At 57.4% G+C, this 22,149-nt stretch overlaps 1 protein-coding gene across 2 annotated transcripts in view; it reads right to left on the minus strand.

The window, feature by feature from the left end:
• LINGO1 (leucine rich repeat and Ig domain containing 1) overlaps positions 1-16,354 on the minus strand; it is a 69,716-nt gene extending 53,362 nt beyond the window's left edge. Inside the window, exons 1-2 of one of the 2 annotated variants that reach the window (XM_055319641.1) lie at positions 16,221-16,354; positions 2,879-2,964 (exon numbers count right to left, since the gene is read on the minus strand). The gene's annotated coding sequence lies outside the window, so the exon portion shown is untranslated. Of the gene's footprint in view, positions 1-2,878; positions 2,965-16,220 lie in introns of those variants that run through there. The other variant, XM_055319638.1, reaches the window with a different exon arrangement.
• Between the last annotated feature and the right edge of the window lie 5,795 nt (positions 16,355-22,149).

Consider the following 22,149-nt stretch of genomic DNA (forward strand, 5'->3'; position numbering starts at 1 on the left):
AGCCCCCCCACTCCCGGCCCCCACTGTCTCTTCCCTAGATGGTTACAACAGCCTCTTGACTGATCTCCCTGTTTCCCTGGCCCCCTTCACAGCAGCCAGAGGGATCGGATTCAAATGAAATTCAGATCACATCATGTCATATTCAGAACTTTCCACGGCTCCCTGCTTCGTCCTGAGTAAAAGCCAAGTCTTCGGGGCTGCCGCCGCGGCTCAGTGTGATCTGCTCTGGATCCCCCTCTGGCCGTACCTCCCACCCTCTCTCACTCCCCATGTCCCAGCCGCTCCCATCCCTGCCCTGCTGTATTTTTTCCTCCTTTGAACTTAACACTCAATGCACACACCAAATTTCACTCATTTATCTGTTTTTCTCGGCCATCTCTCCTCCCCTAGAGCGTTAGTTCCAAGGAGCAGGTCTTTTTCTCAGTTTTGCTCACTGTTAGGTCCCCGACCAAACAGGTGCTTGACACATAGTAAGTGCTCAATAAACGCCTGCTGAATGCATGGACAGATGAGTAGCACAATGAGCTGAGGACATGACGTCAACAGTCAATTCGCAAACGAAGAAATGGAAGTGGCCAACAAACATACCCAGTCGTGCCCGACCTCATTCACAATCAAAGAAATGCAAAAGAAAAGCCATTTTCCCCTAACTCATCAGCAGAGATTTCCGTTACTGCTAATGCCCACGGCTGGCAAGGAGGAGGGGATGAAGCCTCGTGCACGTGGTAAGTGGGCACAACCTTGTTGAGGTTGCCCTGGCCGTACGGATCACACCTTGGAAGATGTGCACTCTCCGACCCAGGCGGCCCACTTTCAGAAACACTCCTGAAGGACCCACCACACATGCACACAGACGCACCAACTGGGAGGTTCCCTGGGGGAGATTTATGGATGGCCAAATGCTCTAACAGGCCACCAGCAGGGCTGACGAGGATGCATAGTTTATTTTTATTTTTTTATTTTTATTTTTTTTAGGATGCCTAATTTTTTTTTTTAATTTTTATTTATTTATGATAGTCACACACAGAGAGAGAGAGAGGCAGAGACACAGGCAGATAGAGAAGCAGGCTCCATGCACCGGGAGCCCGACGTGGGATTCGATCCCGGGTCTCCAGGATCGTGCCCTGGGCCAAAGGCAGGCGCCAAACCGCTGCGCCACCCAGGGATCCTAGGATGCCTAATTTAAAGGCCACCCAAGCCACGGGCAGGAGAGGACAGCTAAGAGCTCTGGAATGCTCTATACTACGTGTTGTCGGGTGAAAACTCAAGTGACAGAGCAGTGTAACCAGGATGAGCCCCTGTGTTTGCTTTTAAAATATTTTTATGGGATCCCTGGGTGGCTCGGTGGTTTAGCGCCTGCCTTTGACCCAGGGCACAATCCTGGAGACCCAGGATCGAGTCCCACGTGGGGCTCCCGGCATGGAGCCTGCTTCTCCCTCCTCCTGTGTCTCTGCCTCTCTCTCTCTCTCTCTGTCTATCATAAATAAATAAATAAATCTTAAAAAAATATATTTTTATAAGTGCATAGAAAAAGAGTCTGGAGGGAGATATACTGAACTAGTTAGTGCTTAGTCCTGGGGAGGAAAATATTAGGGGAAGGACTCAAAGTGCATGCTTCAAATACTTTGGATTGTTTGATAGATACATAGATACATAGACAGATGACATACAGAGAACATATTACCTAACTTATCAGAAAAATGATTCCATTTGCCATGAAAACACTTCCCTGGTCTCCCCAGTTTTGAAAGATGCAGAAATAGGGCATCCCAAGCCATCCATTGTCTGGCCCTGCCTCATTCCTGTTACCCCCCACCTCCACCCCCACACCCCAAGCACTCTGGGTTCCAACCTCATGAAACAATTTTCTATTCTTGGTTCTTTTCACGGCTCCAGGCCTGTCTCACAGTTCTGTTCACGGGCACAGAGGCTCAGCTGGCCACACCCCATGACCTTGCAGTCAGAGAGCCACATAGGGGGAGGACCCTGAGGGCACTGTCAACAGCCTCCAGAGGGAGCCCCCAGGTCTCTGCCCCAGGGTTGGCCTGTGGGACCTGGGGGAGTCAGATGTCCACTGATTGCGACCTGAGCAGGCTGGGCCACCAAGACAGTCATCACAGGCACTGGAGCCAGCTGGTCCAAGGGGGCCAAGGCGGGCCCAGCAGGGAGAACTTGCCAGAAGTAGAGAGGGGACCGGAGCTTCAGTCCCACTAGAGTTGTCAGATTTAGCAAAAATTGTATCCAATGCAGTATCAAGGATACACTTATGCTAAAAAAAAATTGTTACCTGTCTGAAGCTCTAATTTAACTGGACATCCTGTATTTTTTCCGGCAATCCCACAGTCCATCCCACCTGGGGGGCTGTTGGCCCTGAGCAGAAAGCCTCCACCCTTCGGGGTGCCCCGAAGCAACAGAGAAATCCCAAGTAGATCCAAAGTGAGCAGGGCTGGTCCTGGTGCCCAGGAGAGCACCTGTGCCCTGGGGGAGTCCTGCAGGGTCTGGGGCCTTCCGGAGTAAGAGCCGTCCCTCGTGGAAGTACACACGCAAGCCTAGCTCGGCGACTCCAGCAGAGAAAGGCCAGAGTGACAGCACCGGGAGCCCCACGGATGCAGAAGCTCCCAGAGCCACAGCACTTAGGGAAAGGATGAACAGAACACAGGGAGCGCGCATGTCAGGACAATCGGGCGTGGCAGGCTTGTATGTCCTGGGGCCTCTCGGTGCCCCCAGGCACCCCAGGAGGCCCTGCTGTGGTCGGAGCCTTCACAGCCACCTGTGTCCCACACCATCGCCGGCCGCCCATCTGCTCCTCACTGCCTGAGCCCTCACCCCCCCCCCCAGCAGAGGCAGGAGGCGGCGGGAGCCCCTGCTCTCCCCCTACCTGGGTCAGACGGCGCCGGGAGGCCAACAGATCTGCCTCTGGGGGCCCGGGGAGCAGCAGCCTCTCGGTCGCGGTCCCAGCATGCACTGCAGTGGAAGAGCAGGAGGGTTAGTGCAGGTGAGATGGGCCTCGGCTACTCTACCCGGGACGTCTGAGCCCTCCCCACGGGCCGCAAGAGCCCCAGCAAGGTCCAGAAGGTCCCCTGCACCATCAGCGCCCTTGGGCTGGCTGACCACTCCTCCCCGTAGGAGGCTCCCTGACCCCCCCTCTTCTTCGTCAGGGCACCCCTCCATCCATGGTCCTCCTCCTACACGTGGTCACAAGCTGCTGTGTCCTGTCCCCCATCCTCCCCGGCTGCCTGGCCGTGTGTATGCCCAGAGTGGAAGCCCGGCCACGCGGCCACGCTGCCGCTCTTCCGGGCCAGGCTCCTTCTCCTCCTCCAGGTTCAGCCGAGGCACCTCCTCGGAAAGCCTCCCCTGCCCTCCGTGTGCGTGAGGCCCTCCTTCCCCGTGTCGCACTACCCTGAATGACCTACCTGTCATCCGGATTTCCCTGTCTCAACAATCTCACCGAGAGCTTTTTTCCAGGCAGGTTAATTGAGCTATAATTTACCTAGAGTAAAATTTACCCTTTCTAGCACACAGTTCCATACGTTTTGACAGCTGCACACAGCCGTGGAACCACGACCATAGTCAAGACAGAGAACAATTCTATCAAAAGTCTCCCCGCGCCGTCCCTTTGTAGCCAACTTCCTGCACCCCAGCCGCTAACAACCACTCACCTATTTCCTGTCTCTGTAGGTTTGCATTTTCCAGAATGTCAGACGAAGGGAATCATCTCCATGTAGCCTTTTGAGTCTGGCTTTATTCACTTAGCATATAATGCATTTGCGATTTACCTTTGTTGTTTCTTTGTTCCTAGTTTCATTCTTTTTTTATTGCTGAGTAGTATTCAATTGTTCATCCGTTTACCAGTTCCAGGGCATTTGGGCTATTTCCAGCTCGTGGCGACTATGAATAAAGCCACTATAAATATTCACATACAGGTTTCTACATGAACATAAGTTGTTACTTCCCTTGGGTAAATACTTAGCGGCAGGATTGCTGGGTTCTATGGTAAACATATTTTTAACTTTATAAGAAACTGCCAAACGTGGTTTTTTTTTTTTTTTTGGCCAAACTGTTTTCTAATGTGGCTGTACCATTTTGCATTCCCACCAGCAACACAGGAGAGTTCCCGTTGTTCCGTATCCTTACCGAGACTTGATATTGCCAATTTTGTAGACGTCAATGCAAGAGACACATGGTGGTATCTCACTGGTTTTAATTTTTCACGTACCTGATTTACTGTTTTCGTACCATCTCTATTTGCAATGATCTATCATCTTAATTTAATTATTTACATCTTTTTTTTTCCATTTCCCCCATCATCCATGAGAGCAGAGACCTTGACGTCTACTCCCCCAACACCTAGCACCGCATCTGGTACTAGATGATGGTGGTGGTGGTGGTGATGACGGTGATGATGGTGGTGGTGATAGTGGTGATGACGGTGGTGGTGGTGATGGTGGTGGTGGTGGTGGTGGTTGTGGTGGTGATGGTGGTGGTGGTGGTGGTTGTGGTGGTGATGGTGGTGGTGGTGGTGGTGGTGGTGGTGATGGTGGTGGTGGTGGTGATGGTGGTGGTGATGGTGGTGGTGGTGGTGATAGTGGTGGTGGTGGTGCTGGTGGTGGTGGTGGTGCTGGTGGTGCTGGTGGTGGTGGTTGTGGTGGTGATGGTGGTGGTGGTGGTGGTGGTGATGGTGGTGGTGGTGACGGCAGCTGCAGTGTTGAGAGTTAATATTTATAGAGTACTTATCATGTGCCCAGCACTGTTCTGAGGACTTTACAAATACTAACTCATTTAAAGCTCATCCTTCCCCTAAGACAGATACATGCTATCAATACCCTCATGTTAAGAGAAGAAAGCTGAGGCAGAGGGAAGTACCTGGCCCTAGGTCACCTCGCTGATAAGGGACCAAGCCACGCTTCCATCCCAGCTGTTCTGGAATCAGACCCCACAGTAGTCATCAGTACATTCCATGACCCACATTTGCTGAAGGAATGAAAGCCTGGATGAAAGGCAGGATCTTCTAGCTCTCTCTCATGGCGAGGGTATGCTCCTGGGCTGGAGGCCATCATACCCAACAAGCCATAGACTGAGTGTCTGTGTCCCATCCACACCCCCAAATTCCTGTGTTGAAACTGAAGTCCAAGGTAATGGTATTTGGAGGTGAGGCTTTGGGGGAGGGGATTAGGTCATGAAGGTCTCATGAATCTCATGAATGAGATTAGCACCTTTACCAAAGAGACCCGTCCGTCCCTCGTGCCATAGGATGACACCATGAAAAGATGGCTGTCGATGAACTAGGAAGAGGGCCCTCACTAGACACCAAATCTGCCGGCGTCTTGATCTTGGACTTCCCAGCCTCCAGAACCGTGAGACAATAACCCTCTGCTGTTTATTGGCCACCCAGTCTGTGGGATTTTGTTAGAGCAGCCCAAATGGACTTAAGACATAGCTTCTGGATGTCTTCTCTCGGATTTTCTCTCGCCAAAGCTGAACTTGTCTTCACTCCCGTTCCTGCTTCTCCTCTTGAGAAACTCATTTTATGGGATGGTCTTGGTATTCAAAGCAGTCAATGGGGTAAGAGGGGAGAGGCTGAGTCAAACCTAGAGCCTGGTGAGTGGAGGCCTGGACCTGGGCCTGCCATGGGGCTTATTTCCATAGGGACTCTTCCCCAAAGCTTCTCTCATCAAGCCCTCCCAGACATTCTGGCTTCCCCAACCCCAGGTGGAGAGAATGACAGCAGGTCGTGGCCTTGGCGCTTCTGAAGCCCTGGCTCTGACAGTGGTCCTATAACACTCCTTGTAGAGAAGATTTTACTGGTCGCTGAACATCTGGGTGCATTTCCTCCATGCCCTCCTGTCCTAGCAGGATGTCCCCTCTCCTTGTCCCCCTTACAGTCAGTTGAGGCTGCATGAGAAGTTCTGGCCAATGGGTTGGGAACAAAAGTGATGTGTGTCATTGCCGGGCCGAGGCATTTAAGAGCAGAGTGTGATTCCATCTTTTTCTCTTCTTTGCCACGGTGACTGGAGGAGGCTCCGCGTTCCAGGTGGGGCGGCTACAGGATGGTGGAGTTCTGGCCAGCCTGGGTCCCTGCGTGACTGTACGGACCAGAGTCCGCCACCCTCCCCACTTCCCTCACTGGACATGGAATAAAAGGTCAGACTGTCCATAGAGGAAGAAAGAATAACAGAGCCTTTGCTGCCATAGGTCACCGGGAGTTCCCAGAGCACCGGTTCCAGCAGCACGGCCCTGCGCACCCCCCCCCCCATCCCGGCATCCCCACGGGCCACCTGGGGCACATGACCTTGCTGTATTTGCTTGGAGAACATGTTTGCATGACGTTCTGAGGGAGAGAACTAAGCTCCATTTGGAAGCCCCTAAATTACTAGCACTTCAGTGGGGGACACAAATGCATCAATCCCCAATTTCACGGGTTCCCCATCCACAAGTAAAAGGGGGAAGTTTCCGGCCCTGTAGTAGGATCCGCCAGAGGGACGATCCCCCCTGCAGAAGGGAGGCGCGAGCAGAGGCAAGCGGTAACACCTCCAGGACAGTGGGCGCCTCGGCCTACATTCAACGGCTTGGAGTTGAACTTCGAACAAAGGCTAAGGCGCCCTCAGAGCTTTAAAGACCCGCTCGGCCCGGGGCCCCTCCTTGTCTGCCCTGGATGACAGCTGGGGCAGGGAGGTTCCAGCAGGGCCCTTGAGCCACCATGACAGCGGCCACAAGCTTAATTCACGTTTGTATTTTGAACTTATGGGCACTTTACTTTGGCAATTATCCCCTTCAATGCTCTGCACTCCTGTGGGACAACCCAGGACCACAGGGAGAAGAGGGAGCCCCTGGAGGCACCAACCGGCTCTGGCAGCGACCTGCGGGGAAGGGCCTCGCGTCCATTAACGCCCCCGGGGTTCCTCGCTTTTTCCAAGAGCGAAGGTTCAGCTGTAGTGGATTATACTGCCTCCCTTGTACCCATGTTGGGGAGAACCTTAAAGGGTGCCGTGCAGCGTCCTTGAGGCCCGCAGGATGCGCAGGTGAGCTTGGGGAGGGTCGTCGTCGTCGTCGTCGTCGTGCTGACGTAGCTAGGTCGCCTCCAGCGCCCAAAGGCTCGCCTGGCCTTGGCCGTGGCCAGGTTGGCTGGGAGTCCTAGGGGCGCCCTGCAGGGGTGCGGGTGAGCTGGAGGTGGGGCTGGGCTGGAAGCCGGCAGAAATGGTGCAGGAGCCCCGGGACAGAGTCAGCCTCCCCGAAGCCGTCACAAGGACCCTGTCTCCTACCGGCCGGGGGTTCTGCTGTCCCGGGTGTAACCCCCCCCAGCCCCCCAGGCAGGCTCAGGCAGCTCTCTTGTCCTTTGGGTTAATAAGCAGGTATGCCTGATGCCGGGCAACTGAGAACAAAACCCTACAAGCGCTGGCAGCTCCATCCTTCACCACGAGCATTTATTTCCCCGGCGGCTCGTTCCGGCAACGAGAAATCTGCATTTCGGAATGATTTCGGTGGGAAACCTTTACCTGGGTGTAGACCTGAGGTTTGAACCAATGTGAACACCTTGCTCTCACCCTTCGCAGTCACACAATCTGCTCTGATCTGCTCATGGGAGGAAACCGTGCCGGGATTTGCGGGGCTTTCGGCTTTTGTTTCCTGTGGGTCAGGCTGCCGGCTGGGGCTCAGGGCTCCAGCGACGGCCGCAGCCGGGGCCAGAGCACACCCGTCTCTGCCCAGGGAGCAAGGGGTGTTCCAGACACCGGATCCGGATCCGCGGGGGGTGCACGGAGGCTGCCCCAGCCCTGGACGCCCTTTGTGACTGGCTGCGCTTCAATTCACGGTCTGCCGAGGCCTTGGGGGCTGACGCCCAGGACAGAGGTTCACACGCACAGGGTGAAAGAAGGCCCCGCGGGGACGGGGCGGAGGAAGAGCTGGCAGGGGGCGAAGTGACAGGCGGAGAGAAGACAGAGAGGAAGGAGGTGGGACGGAGCAGAGACCTAGGTGAAGGTGTCGCCTTGCGGCCGTCACCATCGGCCTCCCGGGCGGAGCACTTCACGGGCACTAACACTTCACTGCCGCCAGCACCCTGCGAGGTGGGCACCGGGATCGTCTATGTTTTCAGAATGGGGACACTGAGGCACGGAGAGGGGCTCTAACTTGCCTTGTAAGGTTCCGGCACTCGTGCTCAGAGTCCCCGACGAAATGGGGTTGGTCAGTTAGAGGCGAAGGCAAACCTCCTAACAGTGTTGGTGGGAGGGACGGCGGGGGCTCAGCCGTGGAGTGGCTACCTTCGGCCCGGGCTGTGACCTCGGGGTCCCGGGATCGAGTCCCGCGTCGGGCTCCCTGCAGGGAGCCTGCTTCTCCCTCTGCCTGTGTCTCTGCCTCTCTCTCTCTCTGTGTAAAATCTTTTTTTAAAAAAATACTGTTGGGTGGTCAGATCTAAGTTGTCGAAAAAAATCCCCTTTCTGTCTCGTACTGCTCTGTCTCCTTGAGCCACTTACTTATCCAGGGCCTGGGTCCTTGTCTGTAAGACAACCTCCTACGGTGCGCGTGCACCGAGCCGCGGACACTACCTGGCAGAGAACAGATGCTCCACGAAGACGAGAGCCCGTGCCGCGGCCCCTCCGTGCAGCCACGGTACAGAAGGCCAACCCCGGCCCCCGGGTACAGATGGCCAACCCCATACCCTGCTGGTACCCGTGTGCATAGATGTGTTCACAGATGCCGCGTTCCCGTGCGGGGGAGCACCTGCATGCACCTGCATGCGTTTCCCTCCTAATCCTGTCCCCACCTCACAGTGGTGGTGGCACCAGCCATGCAGACCCCCAGGCACACACCCCGGCATTGCTCCAAAGTCCTTTCCCTCTCCCTCTTCCATCGTTACATCCCATCACTATGGGCAGCCAATCCTTGAGTATTTCCCAAACTCACCTTCTCCCCAATCTTGCCCCAACCCCACCCAGGACAAAGGTCTCAGCTGCTTCCCGTCCTCCGGCTCGCTATCCCCCTCTGCCCGCCCTGCACACAGCGGCCATCAGAGCCACCTTTCCCAGTCACCCATCTGACCTCCACTTAGAACCCTTCCAGGAAGCCCGGCCAAGCAGGATGTGAAACTCAGAAACTCAGAAAAAGTCTGACAGATTTGACTAAATAAAGATCTAAAGCTTCTCTAGGGCCAAAGAGACCATAAACCAAGTTAAAAAAGACAAACAGCAGACTAGGGAAAAGATGTGTAATGCACCCAACAGACAAAAAAGTCTGAAAATCTCTAATATACTAAAAGCTCCTTTATAGCAACAAGAAATAAGGAAAAAAGAAAAAGAAAGAAAAATGGGCAAAGGATATGAACAGTCAATTCACGGAGGAGGAAGTACAAATGGTCCATGAACAAGATGCTCAGCTCCGCTGGGGAGAAGGAAAGTGAGTGTTGAAACCGCAGCAAGACGCTTTCCTGGCTTCTTAGCTCAAGTTAAAAAGCTTGGTCAGAGGATCCCTGGGTGGCGCAGCGGTTTGGCGCCTGCCTTTGGCCCAGGGTGTGATCCTGGAGACCCGGGATCGAATCCCACGTCGGGCTCCCTGCATGGAGCCTGCTTATCCCTCTGCCTGTGTCTCTGCCTCTCTCTCTCTGTGTGTGTGTGTGTGACTATCATGAATAAATAAATAAAATCTTTAAAAAAAAAAAAAAAAAAAAAAAAGCTTGGTCAGTTGGGTGCGGAGGACGGTGTGGGGGAAGTGGCCAGCCACAGATACCGCAGGCGGCCCAACCTTCTGGAAGAGCGCCGCAGCCACCTACCAAAATGTGATAAACATGCCCTTTGGCCAGGCAACCCCACTTCTAGAAATCCATCCTAGATGCTCACGCGTGTCAGCAAGATGTCTACTCGAGGGCGGCCGCTGACGCCTTATTCGGAAGAGTGAAAAACTGAAGATGACCTAAGTATCTGTCAACCCAGGACTAGTTACACACACCACCCTTTGGCCAAACAAGGGACTATTAGGCAACCATTAAAATGGACACCACAGATCTGTGTGCGGGGACACTGACAGATGCTCACCCCATGCCGGAAAGGGAAAGGGGGAGCCGCATGTGCTGGACACGAATCCATGTCTTTTTTTAAAAAAAGTGAGATACAGGGGACGCCTGGGGGGCTCAGCGGTTAAGCTCTGCTTTCAGCTCAGGTCGTGACCCCAGGGTCCTGGGATCGAGTCCCGCATCGGGCTCCCCCTGCTTCTCCCTCTGCCTGTGTCTCTGCCTCTCTCTCTGTGTTTCATGAATAAATAAATACAATCTTTAAAATAAATAGATAGTGATATACGGGGCACCTGGGTGGCTCAGTCGGTAGAGCACGTGACTCTTGATCTCAGGGTTGTGAGTTCAAGCCCCATGCTGGGTGTAGAGATTACTCAGAACTAAAACCTTTAGGAGGCGCCCAGGTGGCTCAGGGGTTGAGCGTCTGCCTCTCTGGCTCAGGTCATGATCCCCGGGTCCCGGGATTGAGTCCCGCATCGGGCTCCCTGCAGGGAACCTGCTTCTTCCCCCGCCTATGTCTCTGTGTCTCTCGCGAATAAATAAATAAAACCTTTAAAAAAAAAAAAAGAACTAAGACCTTTAAAGAAAAAGTGATATATAATAAATATGCTTGTAAAACGCAGCAAAAAGCTCTGGAAGGAGGCACCTCAGACCCACAACGGTGAGGCCTTGGCAGCACAAGATTTAAGGGCCAAGAGGGAACTTCCATGTGTATAGACACACGTCTATACTGTTTCAATGTCTTTGCATGAGCAAATGTTAAAAATGAAGAAAGAGAAAAAAAAGACCCCATCCCATGGCCCCTCACGGGCTGTAGGGCTACACTCCCCCATGTGGCATCCAAGGTCCCTCAGAACACAGCCCTGGGACCTCCCCTTGACCCATTTTTTTTGTTTTTAAGATTTATTTACTTATTTGAGAGAGCAAGGTGAGACAGCATGAGCATGAGGAGGGGCAGAGGCAGAGGGAGGAGCAGACTCCCCACTGAGCAGGGAGCCCCACTCAGGGCTGGACCCCAGGACCCTGAGATCATGACCTGAGCTGAAGGTAGACACTTAGCCGACGAGCACCCCAGAAGCCCCTCCTTGACCCATTCTTAAGTCTAGACATAACCAGATCCCTTGCATGTCCCCAAACTGCCTCTGGATCTTCGTCTATGTGGTTCCCTCTTCTGGGCACATCCTTCCTTGCCTCTGGGCCTCATCATGTGTCACCACCTTCTGGAAACTCCCTCAACACTGTACCTTCAGGCCCCTCCCAGAGTCACGGTGACAGCGCACAGTCGCTGTGGGTCTACGTCAGGGCTGCGCCATGGGCTTCACACTGTGTTCAGAGCAACCCCAGGAAGGCTTGTCATCACCTCATCTACCAGAGAAGGAAACTGAGGCACGGCGAGATTCTGCGACTGGCTCAGCCACACCACCAGGAATCAGCAGAGCCCATACAGAGGGGCCTGCGCTGGGGCCCGTAGCTGGTGGGTCTCAAGACTCTCCTGTGAGCCCCAGCGGTGGGCCTTGCCTTGTTTCTGCCCTGCTCCCTGAACCTGGGCCCGGGGAGGTCTGCTGGGGCCCCAAGGCAGCCCTCCATCCCCAGCAGGCACAGCTGCTGCGGAGCATCTGGCAGGCTGCGGGCCGGTGTCCTCAGGGGGCTAAGGGACCCGGGACTGCTGAGGAAAGGGATGGGTTTGTGGAGGTGTGGCCCCTCCCAAGGAAGCCTGCCCCCCACTATCTCTTGTACCCCTACTGTGTGCCAGGCCCTGGGGCCACTGGCCTGGGAAGCCAGGGCCTTGCCTTCCAGGAGCCACGACGTCAGACCCAGGAGGACCAGGAGCCTAGGGGGCAGGGCGGAGAGCACCTGTAGGATGGTGCAGGGAGCGCGGGTGACTTCTGCCTGGAGAGGGAGCCCACGGGGTGGCTCCATGAAGGAAGTGGCGTCTGGGCCCAGCCTAGAGACATGAAGGGGGTTTGGGCAGATGGCGATGGGGAGGAGAACTCCGGGGGCTGAATCAGCTTGAACAGGGCCTAGTGTAGTGTGGGGGGCGGAAAGCGCGGGGCGGCCAGGGGAGAGTCACGGTTGTGGCTCCAGAAGGCGGCAGTGGACGAGGAGGGGCGCTGGGGGCGGAGGGGGCAGCTGCAGAGGCTCGGCCAGGCTGGCCTGAGGCGGAGGGGTGGCTGGGCCCAGGGTGGGAGGGTGTCAGGCAAGCTCCCTCCGCCTCTGCACGTAGCGGGTGGCTCTGGGGGTGGACTCTGGCCCAGGCCCGGCCACCTGGATAAACACCTCCCAAGACTGCTGAGGAGATTAAAGGAGAAGGTGCTTCCGGCACCCGGAACCCGCAGAGGGGAGGTGAACACGCCTGGGGGGCCTGCGGGGGTCAGGGGCCGCCGCCTGCAAGGTGTGGACTTGCATCCCATGCAGTCCTGTGCTTGCGTTCGGGGTAACGTGATTCAGACCCTTTAACCTTAAGGACGGATGAGAGGCACAGCCCCATGATCTGGGAGGGTCCCGGCCTCACTTTGCCCACGACAGTGGTGGGTGGCCGGCTGCGTGGGTTCTCTGGGCCGGCTTTCTCAGAGAGGAAAGAAGAGGGGAAACGGGGAAGAGGAACCTACTGGAACCAGGAGAGGGGACAAGCGGGATGGGAAAGCAGCAGACTTCCTTTGGGGGGTTAGTCCCCTACGCAGCCAGGACCCTCTGCTCCCCGCAGGCCTCAGGCTCCAGCCAGGTGAGGGGGGAGGAGTTGGAAGGGGACGACTCCTGCCCCCCAGGGCCCGGGCATTCCCTGAAGGGCGGTGCGCAGGCCGAGAGCTCCGGGAACTGCCCCCACTGGGCAACGTCGGGCAGGTCCCTGCACACCTGTGAGCTCTTGGATGCAACAGATAAAAATGCCTCCCTTGTAAGGTAACACTACCGGCCAGTGCCCTACCAGCCCTCCCCATGCGAGTCGCCCGCTCACCAGCAGCTTGGCCTGGAGGAGTGCCAGCCAGTTCCTGCAGGAGAGTCACTCACCTGGGGGGGTTCCAGCGACCCGGACCCCACACCAGCCCCGCACCATCCTCCTCCGTGGCCGACCAGCGTCAGCCCCTCCAGCACCCCCAGCCTCCCCACCTCAGCTCCGACCTCAGTGCCCGCGTGCTTGTCACTCCCCCCACCAGCCCTGCGGGCAGGGACTGTGTGTGACTCATCTTGGCCATTTCAGAGACTGGTGCAGGCCTCGCAGGGCAGTCCTGCCGATAAGCAGGAGGGCTGGCGCTGAGGACGGACAAGTAGGGTCTCCTGCCCTGCCCACCCCAGCCCCTGTTACTCCGCCCGCAAGCCCATGACGATGCTGGGCTGAGTGAGGCTGGGATCAGGGCTCAGTCTAGGACTGGGATCAGGGCTCGGGGTGGGGTAGGTCAGAGCTCCATATAGGAGGTTTTCTGCCTCGGGACTCTCCCCAGCCTCGCCCACCGCTTGCAAACCACATATTCTGCTCTTGAGAGGCAGGGGCCTGCCTTCTGGTCCTCGTTATGCGCACCCCACACCCTGGTAGGGCCCGTCCTATGCTGCACCCTCCACAGCTCTGCTGGGATTCCCATATTCCTGTTTCCCCGGCCCCCAACCCCAGCCCAGCAGAAGTGGCCCGAGGCAGCAAGCACCTCCCTGCATCCCTAACTGGCCTTCAGAAACACAGCCAGGATGGCCGCCCTTCGGCATGGATGCATCCCCATGGCCAGGAGAAGGGGTTTGCGAATCATCCCTGATTTCTCAATTCTCCACCCCGCTGCCCTCACTCCCTTAGCCCAGAGACCGCCAACGGCCCTAAACCCAGGTCTGGCTCAGCATGCAGGTAAAGGTGTCCGCTGGCCCGTGCATGCAGCAAAACGTGACACCCCAAATGCCCCCACCCGTCGCAGTGCCTGAAACCCCTCCTTTGTGCTCCTTGCTCTCAGCCACCCTCACCCAACCCCCTCTGAAGCCCAGTTGTGGGTCAGTTTTCAGCTGTCTGGGTGCAGGGACTGCTGGATCCCTCAGTCCTGGGTGACTCGGGCCTAGCCCGGGCCGGGCACTCGCAGAGCTCAGGGGAACTGCATCGGAGGCCGCCCTGGGTGGGCACCAGAGCTAGGCTTCCTCCCAAGACCGCCAGGGCAGGGGGCTGCGGCCACCCCTCCTCCCCCACCTGCAACGCCAAGCCCCCCACCCTCTCTGCCCGCTACTCTCAAGCAGAGGGTCAAGTTGGTTTGCTGGCAAGACACATGGTTCTCATTTTAATTAATTAAAGAAAAATCTAATCACTGCATTAAACTTCTCATTACTCCACTTGAATACCCGTTAAGTAAATTTAATTACCAGAGGATTGGGTTTCCCAGCCTCTTTCATTAGCTTCTGATAAGATGAGAAGCGGGGAGGGAGCTGGGCGGGAAACAGAACAATGTCATTCGTGACCCACAGAGGGCAGGGTGGGCACTTCCCCCCCGGTTGCCACGGTCAGGCCTCTGTGTCTCCCTGGGGACAGGCTCAGCCCGGGCTCTGGGGGAGACCCTCCCACCCCAGCTGCCTTCGGGAAGGGCAAAGCCTGGCATCCGGCTGAGAGCTTTAACCCAGGCCACTCTTGGTTATTTGTAATTTAGACCCCACCTTCCCCGAAAAGAGTCTGAGGCTACTAAGAACAGCACAAGCTGAAAATTAAGAAATCAGAAGGAGAAAATGAGACAGAGGAGGCCAGAGGTAAGGTTACTGAGCGACCACGTGGCAGCACTCTGAGCCCTAACAAGACGTGGGCCACAAACCAGCCACCTGCTTCCTGGCAGCCAAGGCAAAGAGAGCAACACGCTTCGGCACCACTGCTGGAACCCACAGAGTATTCACGGGGACGTGCCTCCCCATCTGTCGGAAGGGTGCAGCCGAGGAAGGATTCAAGGAGACAGACAGTGGCCGGGGCAGTAAGCAGAGGCCTCCTGGAAAGGGAGGGACCCACACAGGCCCTGAAGGAGGATGCGGAGAGCAAGAAGGGGCATAGGAGGCGGGAGGACCACATGGCTGAGGCTGAAGGCTGTGGGGAGAGGCGGGGAGCAGAGGGAGGACGAGGAGGCCTGGGGTGGGAAAAGCTTCTGGAGAGGAGGGGACAACGATCCATCCTGTGAGCAGACCCCAGGCTGGGCAGCCCAGCTCGGGGTCACCTTGTCTGCGGGGCTGGCAGTTCTGTGGTATGAACCCAGGGATCAGCCCGAGGCTACGCTCCCTGAGACCACGACCTCACTCACGGGGCTCATTCCTACCCCATTCCTGCTCTTCCCCCTTCCGGGGATCCCAACTGGCAATACTTGCTCTGCGGCTCCTTCCAAGTTTGAAGAGAACAGGATGTTCCCAGCTCCCTGGAAACGGGAGACGAGGACAAGGATTTACGGAGCACCTGCCAGACGCCAGCGCTTCGCACAGATCATTTCGAGTAGCTCTCGAAGCATCCCTGCCCGGTGGGGTCATCATCAGATCAGGAAACCGAGGCTCAGGGAGGCGCAGGGATTTGCCCAAGGATGCGCAGCACGTCAGCATCTACCTGGGACTGGCGTCCAGCTGTCCAAGCCAGACAGACTCCACCGCTCATTTGTCACTTGCTTCCCTCAATCGGGGGTGACTCCTTCTGCAGCTAGACTCCAAGCTTCCTTTGGAGAACACCCTCCCTTCACTCCCGGTCACACGGTTGGGGAGGGACGGGCCCTGACCCCCAGTCCTTTTAGGTTTCCAGGACCTGTGGACCCTGTTAAAGGGTCAGGACGATCCAAACAGGGATCCAATCGGGCCCAAGAGATCAACCCCAGGACCTCTGTTTGTTCCATCAAGAAAGCAGAATTCATCTCCAGCCCTGACCCCAGATTTTAACCTGGGAGCATGTTGCCTCAGAAACTCTTGGTGGACATCGGTGACCATGTCATGTGCCATGGCTCCCAATAGCGGAGCCATCACCCAGGACAAGAAGCAGAGAAATACAGACAGAAAACAGGTCCTGGTCACATTGTTCGAGCCACTGGATCAAGCCCTGCCTGAAGTCCAACCTACCTCTGAACCCTTCAGTTATGTGAGCTGCTAATTTTATTTTATCCAAATGGGTTTTTTTTTGCCATTGCAACCAAGGGAATTCTGACAGAGACCGAGTTCATAAAGGTTTCCTTCTTATTCCAGAGACCACGAAAGCCCAGCTGAGTATCCCCAGGAGCCAGGGAGTGAGCAGAGTGAGGATGCCACCTACCGTGACTGCTACTGAGCCCCTCGGAGTCCTGAAGCTTGCGGAGCCCCCAGGCTGGGGTGGGGGGTAGGCTTGGAAGCTGGTCCAGGGGCTGGACGGGGGGAGAGCCCTGTAGATGCAGGTGGGAGGCTGAGTGGCCTCACAGGCTCAAGGCAGCTGGGACATGGCCACGGGATCCCTGGAAAACAGGAGAAACAAGGGTGAGCAGTAGGGCTCATAGTGGGACAGAGGAGCCCGTGGGCACAGGGGCAGGGTGAAGGCAGCTACTTTGGCAAAGGTGAGACCAAAGCCAGCTGAGCTCCTCTGCACACCCTCACATCCCGCCTCTGCTTCCCCCTGTTCACTGCACCCCAGCCCAGGCACCTCTCCTCCCCCTGCCGCACCTCCAGGCTGCAGAAAAGAAACTACGGGGGGGGGGGCTCCTCCGACAGGGAGGGAGAGGCGGGGGCAGGTGTGGTCAAAACCCTGGGTCGCCAGAGCACATGCACCTGCTGCTGGGGAGACGCAGCTTCACCCTCGTGCTGCGGGCTCCTCTCCCAGCAAGTGCCCGGCGCCGGCCTAGGGCTGGAGGCAGCCAGAGCAGCGCAAGGCGGCGAGCGAGGCGGCAGTCCTTCTGCTCTCTAGGCCACACCCCCCAAAGGAGTCCTAGAGAGGACAAGGCACCCCGAGGGAACCGGTGACACCTAGGGCTGCCCCCAGCCGGGAGACCCCCTACCCCGTCCGTATGCCAGCCTCCCCTGGGCACCGACCTTAGCTGGGGCTACCCTCCCAGGACCCAGACTCTTGCCCAGCTTCTCTCGGAGGCCACCCTGGGACCTCTGGAGAGAGAAACAGGGGTGGGTATTTCAGACTCTGGACGCTACCAGAGGTCCTGGCCTGTGCAAGGTCACTAAGCCTTGTTTTAGGCTCCTAATGAGTCCTCTGAGCTCTGGGCTGCTGGCCCTTCTTGGCATGATGACATGAGATCCTGAACCATAGCACACGAGGGCTGACAGGGTTTCTGGAAATGTCTCTTGACCAGCACAGTCCAGTAGAGCCTTCTGCAGCAACGGGAATGTTCTATACCCATAATGCCCAGTGTGGCAGCCACCAGCCACGACTGGATTCTGAACCGTGGACACCGTGACTACGAAAGTGATTTAAAAATCTTAATTAATTTCTATTTAAATCAAAATAGCCACAGGTGGCTTAGTAGCCACCAGAGGAGACAGCACAGCCCCAGCCAAGCCCCTGAGTCCACAGAGAGGAAGGGATTTGCTCAAGGTCACGCAGGGCGTGTGGGCGAGTGACAGAGACACAAAGGCAAGACCAGAGCCTTGCTGCTCCGGCTCCCGGTGGAGCTCCTGCCCGCCCCCCACGTGACCTAGGTTGTCCAGGCCAGACGCTTGTCACCGTCACACCCGATGCACTGCTTTTCCCACCATGCTCAGTGCCTTCACACTGGCCGTGTCACTGCCCCACTACCCCTGCTGCCGCTCCTGGAGTAGGCTACAGGCCACCCTCCCGGCCACTGCCACTGGCCTGGCCCTCGGCGCCCCCCGAGAAAGCAGCCTCGGTTGGTATCCATGAAGTTGCCTGGGGAAATCACCACCCACCCCGCATCAGAGATGAGGAAGCGCATCAGGACACCTCTGTCCGATGGAATATTACGCGGCCGTTAAAAATGACGAACATGGAGACTGGTAGCAACACGGAGCTACAATGATGCATTTTTTTAAAGATCTTATTTGTTTATTCATGAAATGCAGAGAGAGGGAGCCAGAGACCCAGGCAGAGGGAGAAGCAGGCTCCACGCAGCGAGCCAGATGCAGGACTCGATCCCGGGACCTGGGATCATGCCCCGAGCCTAAGGCAGACGCTCAATTGCCGAGCCACCCGGGCGTCCCGAGTTATAATGATGCTGAGCAAGAAAGTGGGGAAGATGGGGGAGGGTGGGGCCTGGGCGACAGCGGCGTCCGGGGCCCTGTGCTCACGGAGCCCACGCACACCCGCAGCGTCGCCGGTGGCAGATGACAAAACCATCTTGTGGATGGAGGAGCTGAAGCAGAGAAGCCACACGTGCTCCTGGGACACGGGGAGTGAGGGCAGTCGGGGCGTGAGCTCTGGAGTCGTAACCTGAAGGACAGGCTTCCACTGCTGCCTCTCCGTGCCGTGGGGGCCTCCTGGGAGCCCCTTCCTTCCTATTTATTTACTCCTCTGATTTAACAAACTCCTCCTAAGCGCCCGCAGTGCGGGGGAACGCTGCCTCGTGCAATCTGCACGGGAACCGGGGAGGGAGCGAGCGTGATGCCCTTGTTGTTGTTATTATTTTTGGATGAGGAGACCGAGGCATAGAGGAAGCCGCTCGCCTAAGGTCCAGAGCCCCCTGTACTCCCCACATGTTCTCCAAGGTTCCAGGAAAAGGGCAAGGAGGCAGAAAGGGAAGATTTGTTGCCTTGGGTTGTTGTAAATACAAGTCTGTGTGTGTGTGTTTTCCGTTTTAAATTTCATAAAAATTCTTTCGATTCGAAAGAAAACGTTTCAAGAAATGAATGTCTCAAAATTCTTCTTTCAAAAACAAGCACACGCACAAAAATGAACATCTCGCAAGGTCAAGCTCCTGAGGCATCCGAGCCACCGATTACGTGAACATAATCCAGCTCCCAGCAGCAAAGCTCGGGTCTCCAGGCTTTCCTGCCCGTTTCCAGCGCCCTGACCCCGCCCCCCCCCCCCACTGCTGGGCGAGACAGCGGGGAAGCAGCCCCCTGCGGAGAGGACTGCAACAATCACCTTCCAGCCGGTGCGGCAGGCCGGCGGGTCGCTGCCCGTGGGTCCCTTCACAGGGCATCCAGCAGCCCTGTCCCTCAGGGGAGGCGACTGGGCCTGGCAGGCACGAGGTTACAGGGCTCCCGGGCAGCGAAGCATGTCTGCATGCGTGTGCCCCCATGCACGCAGTGCTCCGGGCTGGGCCCGGCCCTCTCGTTAGAGGAGCAGATGACCCCCAGCCACCCTCACACACTCACGCGCACACGAGTGTTACACCCCGAGCTGCTACGATACCCACAACTGTATCATCTGCTATTTCTCCTTCACGTGATCCCGAGTTTCCATTTCTTCTTCCTGACTTATTGAGCACGTACTGTGTGCAGGCTGTATGCCAGGTGCTGAGGGCTCTGGGCTACAAAGCAGACAGGTCTGACGCTCCCACGGGAGGGGGCACAGAGGACAAGCAGACAAGCAAGGCAGGTGACCTACCGCAAAGAGCAGCAGGTACAACTAAGATCATCAAACCAGGGGACGTGAGGGCGGGGCCCTGGGGCAGGGCTGGGGACCACCCTACCTGGGCGACGCTGCACCTGAACTCACACCTAGAGGGTAGGGAGCCAGGCTCTCCTTGAGCAGCAGGAGGAGCCGGGCAGAGGTGGGTGGGAGGCCGGTGCTCTGGGGAGCAGCAGGCAGGAGGGGGACCCGGTGGGGGGCCCGGCGGGGGACGTGGGCACAACTATGGGAGATGCGGCTGCGGAGGGAGCAGGGCCTCCGGGCCAGGGCCCGGGTGATGAAAGGTCGCCAGGGAGGTGGGGGGCCGGCCTCCTCGGGGTGCAAAGTTCCCGGGCTGCTGGGTGGAGACTGGCCTTATAGGAGCAGCCGGGAGGGCCCAGTGCCCCGCGGGTGGCGGGGCGGGCCGCTGGGGACAGTGAGAGCCGGCTCCTGGGCGGGTGGCAGGTGTGACAGTGGGATAAGGAGAGGAGGCAGGGATCTCCCGTCTTCTAGCACACACGTGTCCTTCCTTCACCATCGCCCCACACCCAGCACCCAGCACGGGCCATCCCGGCCTCCCACGCCCCTGCCCCTGCCGCCTCTGATTCCAGAGCCCCTGCTCCCTCCTGGGGCCTATGCGTGGTGCGGGGAGGAGATCGCTGGCGAGACTGTCCCAAAAGACAGGACAGGGCTGGACGGGAGAGGGCGCCAGGGGGCTGGCCCAGAGCAGGCCCCACCCAGGAAGGGAGCTGAGCCAGAGCCAGAGCCCAGGCCCACTTCTACGTCCTGGCTCCACCTGGGCCCCCAGGACCTTCTGCTCCCCCAGGCTCGGCTCCCTCGCCCTCATCCCCCACACAAGGCTGTGATGAAGAGTCGGTGAAATGAGATATGTCAAGAAGTGGCATTTTTATAAATATTAGCATCCTTCCCCTTTTGTTTTAAAACGACGGGTTAAAAAAGCCAGTTTGGGCTTAGATGGGGCAGCTTCCATCCAGTGTGATAGAAACTCCAGAAGGGCTGCGCAGAGCCCAGGCAAGACAGCAGCACCCTTGAGTTCACCTCCCGAAGAATCCTGCAGCATAACTGCAAGTCCTCCCTCAGCTGTTCAGAAGGATGATGCTCCGGCCGGCCAGGGGCGAGGCCCTCCGGCTCCTCACGGAGGAGGCCCCAGCTGTGGGCTGGCTGCCTCGGGGCTCAGCTACGAACCTGGGGGCCCGGGTCACGCTGGCTCCGGGGGAGGATTCGCCGCCACACTGGCAGGGCTGGCCCTTGGCTCTGCCGGCGACAATTTTTCTTTCTTTCTTTTTTTAATTTTTCTGGCAGGGACTAGGATGGAAGCTTGGAGGTAGGTCCAGCCCAAGAGGGGCCAGTTAGGGAGGCAGGGTCCCCCGACCAAGCCCTCCACGTGCCCCAGGAATGGGCCACAGTATCCAGGCATTACCAGAGCCCGGGGAAGCTCCGTGGGAGCTCCAAGGGCCACTACGCACAGAGGCCAGGGCCTCCGGGCAGGTGCGAGCAGCAGACACAGAGGCTGCGTGAACCAGCTGCTTCAGCTCTGGAGCCAGTGCAGCCACTTCCAGAAAGCCACGCCCGGGCATCTAGGTCCCGGCTAGAAGGTCTGTGATAACATGAAATCTGCCCACAGGAAGAGGCGGACCTAGCACCCATGTTCCCCGGGGAAGCCTCGAAAGGCCTGGTCGCGACTTTAGGTCCCTGACAAAGACACGCAGCATTTGCATGCCCAGAGAGCGGAGCTAAGCCCAGGGAATAAGAGATTCTAGGGGGGGACAGATGCCTGTCCATCATGAGGGATAGTGAGCTCCCTGTCCCTGGGGGCATGCAAGCAGAGGTCTGGCAACATGGTATGCTGGGTGGGGATTTTGCACTAAACGCGGAGGTTGCTTTCAGCTGAGTGTTGAATTCTAGCAGCATAGGCGTCAGGCAGGATTGGGTTGCCTGGATCAAAGTGGGAGCCACAGAGAGTGAAGGGAAAGCAAGCGAGTGGCCAGAATAAATCACTGAACGTTCCCAAATATTCTCTGACCCGGATCTTCTGCTCATCCCGCAAGGTACACAGGGCAGGGTGACTAACCCATTTATAGGATGAGGCAACTGAGGCCCAGACAGGAAATGGGACCAGCCGAAGGTCCCACAGCATATCAGCCCCAGATTCTGGGTTGACGGCCCCACACCAGGGGCCTTCCCCGCCTCCACCCCTCATGATGACCCCACCACCCCTGCCCCGGAAGGAGCAGAAATCTCTCCGCCACCTGGGGTTTCATCCAGTTGCCGAGACCCTTCGTTCCTGATGCTTCGAGGTTCTTTGTGCTCAGCCCCCTGTGCCCTGGGAGGGGAGTCCCAGCCTGGGAGGCCCATCCTCCCAGGCTGCCCGGGCCCCGGTCTTCCATCCTCCCCACTCCTTCCCCTGAGTCCAGCCACCGCCCCGACGTGGCTTCCTTCAAATCAGACACTAGGCTTTGCCCAGGAAGTGGACTCAAGGAGACGGGCCCCTCCACCTTGGCCTCATTCTTCTCCTCGCACCTACGTGGGTGGCTCATGGGCGGGGGAACCAGAACCGTCCCTGCCAGGCACACCCCCCCCACCACCTGCCCTTCTCCTATCCAGAGGGCATCGGGCAGGGCAGGTGGGAGCCTCCGGAGGGGGCATCTCTCAGGGCAGCCACCTCTAGCGCCAC

Source organism: Nyctereutes procyonoides, unplaced genomic scaffold (assembly GCF_905146905.1).
Source record: "Nyctereutes procyonoides isolate TBG_1078 unplaced genomic scaffold, NYPRO_anot_genome, whole genome shotgun sequence".
NCBI classification, from domain to species: Eukaryota; Metazoa; Chordata; class Mammalia; order Carnivora; family Canidae; genus Nyctereutes; species Nyctereutes procyonoides.